The sequence below is a fragment of the Ceratotherium simum genome, chromosome 26 (genome assembly GCF_057802395.1).
Source record: "Ceratotherium simum simum isolate JZ-2026a chromosome 26, ASM5780239v1, whole genome shotgun sequence".
In the NCBI taxonomy this organism is placed as follows: domain Eukaryota; kingdom Metazoa; phylum Chordata; class Mammalia; order Perissodactyla; family Rhinocerotidae; genus Ceratotherium; species Ceratotherium simum.
In genome coordinates, this window is record NC_141925.1 from 8,810,733 (window position 1) to 8,816,732 (window position 6,000).

Sequence of the window (6,000 nt, forward strand, 5' to 3'; positions counted from 1 at the left end):
TTTAACTGCATTGCCCATGCCTACCCCAGACTGTGAGAACACACAGACACACACGCTCACATGTGAACACACCCACGCAGTGCTCTCTGACATCTCAGGCTTTTATTCATTTTGTAAGCAAAAGGCAACATATGTGCGTGTCAAAAACAAACCAAGCCCTACAGTGAGACACAATCCTCTTCTCAGCTGTCTCTCTCCACCGCCCCTTTCTCCCCTCCCTTTCTTTCCTGCCCCCAGCCACCTGGCTGCCCTCCCTGGAGGCAGCCACTCTGGCCCCTTCCCCATCCAGAGGTTCAGTGTACGAGCCCTAGAAATGAGGTGGGCCTTTTCTACTTCTTTGGCCGATAAAGTACAGCAGAGGTGTTGTTATGTGACTTTTGAAGCTAGATCCTAAAACGCAATGTAATTCCACCTTTTTCTCTCGAGACATTCACTCTTGGAACCCAGTCACCATGCTATGAGGAAGCCCAAGAATCCATCAGAGAGCCTCACATAGAGAGGAGCCAAGGCCCATAGTCCACAGCCCACAGCCCTGGCAGGATTCTCCACCAACAAGCACACCAACCTGCCAGCCATGTGAGTGAGTCGTCTGGAAAGTGGATCCTCCAGTGAGTGGCCCCAGCAAACACAAGCTGTTACTGCTGAACAATTTGTTACTGCCAAATATGGCAACCTGCCTGAGTTGCAGGTTCACCAGCAAACTGATTTTGGTTGTTTTAAGCCACTAAGATTTGGGGCAGTGTGTTACACAGCAATAGATAACTGATACACTGCATTTTTTTTCCTTTTTTGTGAGGAAGACCAGCCCTGAGCTAACATTTAATGCCAATCTTCCTCTTTTTTGCTGAGGAAGATTGGCCCTGTGCTAACATCCATGCCCATCTTCCCCTACTTTATATGGGATGCCACCACAGCATGGCTTGACAAGTGGTGCGTCAGCACACACCTGGGATCCGAACCTGCGAACCCTGGGCCGCCGCAGCAGAGCATGCACACTTAGCCACCGTGCCACCAGGCCCGCCCCAATACACTGCATTTTTTAACAAGCCCCCCAGATGGTTCTGTCACAGGTCATCAGAAGTTGACACTTTGGGATAGATGGCCCTTTGCCACCTCTTTGAACTTGGAAGGCACCTAGTGAACCATCCCTGTCCACCACAGCGCAAACTCTCTGTTCATAAACATCAAAGCCTCCTTAGCAGAGAAACTTCAAGAATCCCTTCCTCGACCATGGTGTTAATGAGCAAAACCTGGGCCTCTTTTGCACACACATGTTTGCACCAACACCTTTCCCAAGAAGGCCTGGAGCTCTCCCCACTTCCGGATAAGCCAAGTCAACTTTCCGTCCATATTTGCAGAGGTATTTGTTACCTAAGCAAGAAGCAGTCTTGCAAATTCTTGGGTAAATAACACAAGCCCAAGAACAGTACTCCCAAGCCAGTAGCCACAAATGCAGGAAATGAGAGATCTCTTGGGTCTGCTCAATGTCACTCACAGACCCAGCAAGGCACTGGCTCTAAGGTGCATGTGGCCACCGCCACTCTCAGTAGAGCAGGGAGCCAACAATGAGGCAGATTAAACACACGATGAAACACAAAGACTTGAGTTTGAATCCTAGTTCTGTGACTTAATAGCTGTGTGGCTACTAGCTTTCTGAACTTCAGTTTTCTACTATGCAAAATGAGAAAAAGAATAGCTTCCTCCTTAGGTCGCTGTTAAGATAATGCATGAGAATCACCTAGCACAGGGAGGAACTTAGTACATAGTCAATAGATAGGGTATAATAGAGTTACTTTTTTTTAATGTGTGTCATTGTTATATGCTGTCCAGATGGAAAAGAGGCAGATTGGAGGGGTGAAGGAGGCCCTGAGATGGAAGCCAGGAGACCTGGATTCTCACCACCTGAGGCAAGGAGGTTAACAATGCTGGACTGTGGTTGCAAAATGAGGAAGAGAGACCAGGGGGTGATCTCATAGCTCCTGGTGGACTCTAGCTTCCTCCTTCTCTGGACTGCTGAGAGTGTCCTGTTGCCCAATATATCAGACACTCTTTTAGCCATAGATGGCAGAAATAATCTGAAAACCACTTAAACCAAAAAAATGGAGAAATGGTTGGCTCAGAGAAGCCAAAAATGGGTTGAACAGTCAAACCTCAGGGATGCAGTCAGATCCCAAGAACAGCTGGGACCTGGCTCTCACGTGTCTCTCCCTCTCTGGCTCACTGCATTCACCCTCTCTCGATAGACTGTCTTCCTCTACAGTCAGGGAGCATTCATATCAGTGCTCCCTGCTTCCAGTTTGGACTGGAACACACAGGAAAGAATGCCCTTCCCCCTCAAGTCCAAACATCCCAGAGCAATGATTCATTGGCCCAGCCTGTGTCAGTTGCCAACGCCTTGATCGACAAACCACGGCTTTGGAGTGGGGTTAGAAGATGGCAGCCCTCCTGGGAACCAGATGCTGCTACCTACCCAGCCAGTGTCCACAGCTAAATTTGTACTCACTGCAGTACACCCATCGTTACTTTTCAAAATGCTCCCACTTTTATTCTCATATAATCCTTATAACCACCTCACAATGGAAACAGAATTGACAGCTTTAAGTTGGATATAATACAGAAGGACACTCGGGCCCAGAGAAGCTGAGTGCTGTGGCCAAAGACACACAGCCTGTCCACGGCAGAGGCAAACCTAGCTAAGAATCCAAGTGCCTGAACTCCTCCTCCAGTGTTATTTCCCAAAACGCATTGGGTACTTTGCCTGGTTTTTCCAGAACCTTCCTAAATAAAGACCCAAGAATGGAATAGTCGGTGAGTCCCATGTGTCCCTTACCCTGGCAGCTACGGAGGCTCCCTTGAAGTCTGCTTTCTGGGCCTGATGTCTCCTTGTTTATAAATAGCAGACCTAGGGACTCTCAGGCCCAGAGAAGGAAAAGCACAAGCTTCTTAGGGCCCTTCCAACCTGCTAAAAATGGAAGAAAAGGAAGCAGAAGGAAACCCTGGAGACGCCCAGAGCAGCTCCAGGCTCTGGCAGAAGAACAGATTAAATCATTGCAGACGCCGTTCCATCGCCTCCCTCCAGAACTCTCCCCAGGCATCATGGGAACCTGCTTCCCAGTTGTCATTTAGCATCCCCAATGGAAGGCAGGGTTGGTTTCCCTCCCTTCCTTCTTAGTTTGCAGCATCTCTTTCAGTTCTTTTAATACGGCATGGCGGGGAAGCGTGCTGGCTTGAGAGCTGGTCTGCCCAATGATCCAGCCTCGGCAAGTTATTTTATTTGTATGCCTCATGTTTATCATTTATATAATGGGATTGATAATAAGAACATTTATGCCATGGGCTTATAAGAGAATTAAATAAGATATTACAAATGAAGGGCTGAGAACAGTGTCTGCACACGGAAAGCATCGCTGTTATTATAGCTTCACAGTTGGGAGAGCGGCTGGGAACTACGGAGGGGGTAACTTATAAAAGCAATGCAACCACAAAGGAAAAGCAAATGCAGAAGTTGGGACATTCAGCGGAACAACTGGGCTGGTCTGTTCAACAAGTCAAGGTGATGGATAAAAAGGCGGAGGTATGTTGTGCTCGATTTAAAGAGAGCTGAGACACGACAATCAAACGTGCTGTGTGGTCCTTAATTGGACCCTGGTTCAAACAAACCTGTTGTAAAACAAAATTTTTTTCAAGGACAATTGAGGAAATTTGAATACAGACTATGTACTAGAGAACATTAAGGAGTTATTCCTAATTTTGTCAGATGTGATCGTGGTATTGTGGTTAGGTATGAAAATATCCTTATTTTTTAAGAGACATTCTGAAACATGTAGGGATAAAATATCGTGATGTCAGCAACTCTAAAATATTTCACCCAAAAGAAAAAAACAAAAAAGATGAAGCGAATATGGCAAAATGTTAACAATCATTACATCCAAGTGATGGGTTTATGTTTATAACATGTGTTCATAAAACCAGTCTCTCTATTTTTGCGTATGTTGGGAAATTTTCATAACAAACAAAACATGCTTATTGTAAAAAACGAAAAGCTACAGAAAATATACTGAAGAAAATAAAATATAAAAAATCAAGAAAAATCACAAATAATGTCTGGATGCATCGCCACCCTGTGTTTGCCTGTGTTTCAACATCATTGTAATCACAAAGCACAAGAAATTCTCCAGTCTGCTTTTTTAAACTTATCATAACATAAGCATTTTTCCTTGTTATTAAAATGTCTTTGCAAACATCATTTTTAATGGCTGCAGAATATTTCTTTGAGAGGCTGAACTAGAAAACCTTTAAGTCCCTCCACCACGGAGTTGCAATTATAATTAAAACGATGCTGACGAAGATGCTGCTGATGGCTGATACTCACTGAGCACTTACTCTGTGCCTGGAGCTTTAATATGCATCGTCTCTTTTAATCTTTGCAAGCTGTGGAGGAGCTACTATTATTAACTCCATTCCATGGAAGAAGAAATTGACACCCAGAGAAGTTCAGTGACTTATTCAGGGTCACACAGCTAGGAAGTGGCAGAGCCCAGGCCCCTACTCAGAGATCCACCTTTAATTGCATTCACGTATTCATTCACCAAACATTGATAGGACACCTGCCCTGCGTCAGTGCTGAGCTGGGTGAGTAAAGACTGCTGCAGGATTGCTGACAACCTAAATTCGTCAGACTAGAGGTCACAAGAGTGGTGATTCCTGGGGCCTGAGTCTACAGTACCCGCATTCCTTCTCCACAGCAGATGAATAAGGCAAATCTCAGATTTCTAGAAATGACTCTTCCTGCCCAGGGAAGAAGGGATCCTTGGCAGCCAGAGAAAGGGTGTGGGTGGGGGATAATGTATTATTGATAATTAATGGTACCAGAAACATTTTAATATTCATATTATTCATTCTTAGCCCTGCCTGCCTGCACGAGCACTAACAGTTTGTTGTTAATGATATTGGGAGCATTTTTAAATCAACTTAATTGACATTTTTATGGTGTTCAGCAGGCCCTAAACACAGGATTTTCAGCTGGGGAGCTGGGTGAGAGCTACAGGAAGGGGTCGGACCCCATGGAGCCCAGTGCAAAGGGAGGTCACTGAGGAGCAGCCAGAGGGGGAAGGAGACTTATGGCTCCTCAGCTGGATCCGGGAATTCTGTCCTAAGGTTTCTTCCTGGTCCACTCCATTCCCATCACAGCTACACTGCCCCTCCCCACCCAGCCCTGGAGTTTCCTCTTAGCTCTACAACCATGGGAATGGGACTTTAACTGCTCAGTGCCTCAGTTTCCCCATCTGTAAAATGGGAAAAGTAATAGACCCTCCCACAGGGTTGTTATGAGGATTAAACGGGTTAATTTATGTAAAGAACTTGGAAACACTCGGAAACACACCCGGTACTTTGCTACTATTAGTATTGTTATTGTTCATAGAATTAATTTTATATTTCCATGGTGGATTTTAATGCTGTTTGCCAAAGATTCTGGATTACCTCCCATAAGAAGATTTTTATATCCACACCCTATTGAACTCAGTAATGGCCATGTGACTTGGTTTGGCCACCCATATGCAGGCGGAACTGACACACGTCACATCCCAGCAGATTTAACAGCCAACACGTTATTCACTATTTCTTTTTTTTCCCTCTGCCGTGAGACTGGCAATGCTCCACATTTCTTCCATCTGCCAGGTCCCAGAGTGAAGGTGACATGGAGCAGAGCCACTGCTAACCCATGATGGCCGTGCAACATGAAGAAGAAATAAACCTTTGCAGTTGGATGCCACTGAGATTTGGGGTCATTTGTTACTGCAGCAAAACCTAGCGTATGGTAACTGACACAGTTTCTTGCCTTAAGATGCTCTGGGTCCAACAGGGAAGATGTAATAAACAGATATGAGGTGTGAGAGTGGAAGGCAAAGGGGCTGTAGAACTCCCAAGAGGAGCCAGATCTAGCCGGGAAGGACTGGGCGGGAAGGGTCTTGAAAACCTTCCTTCCAGTGTGAGCCGGGA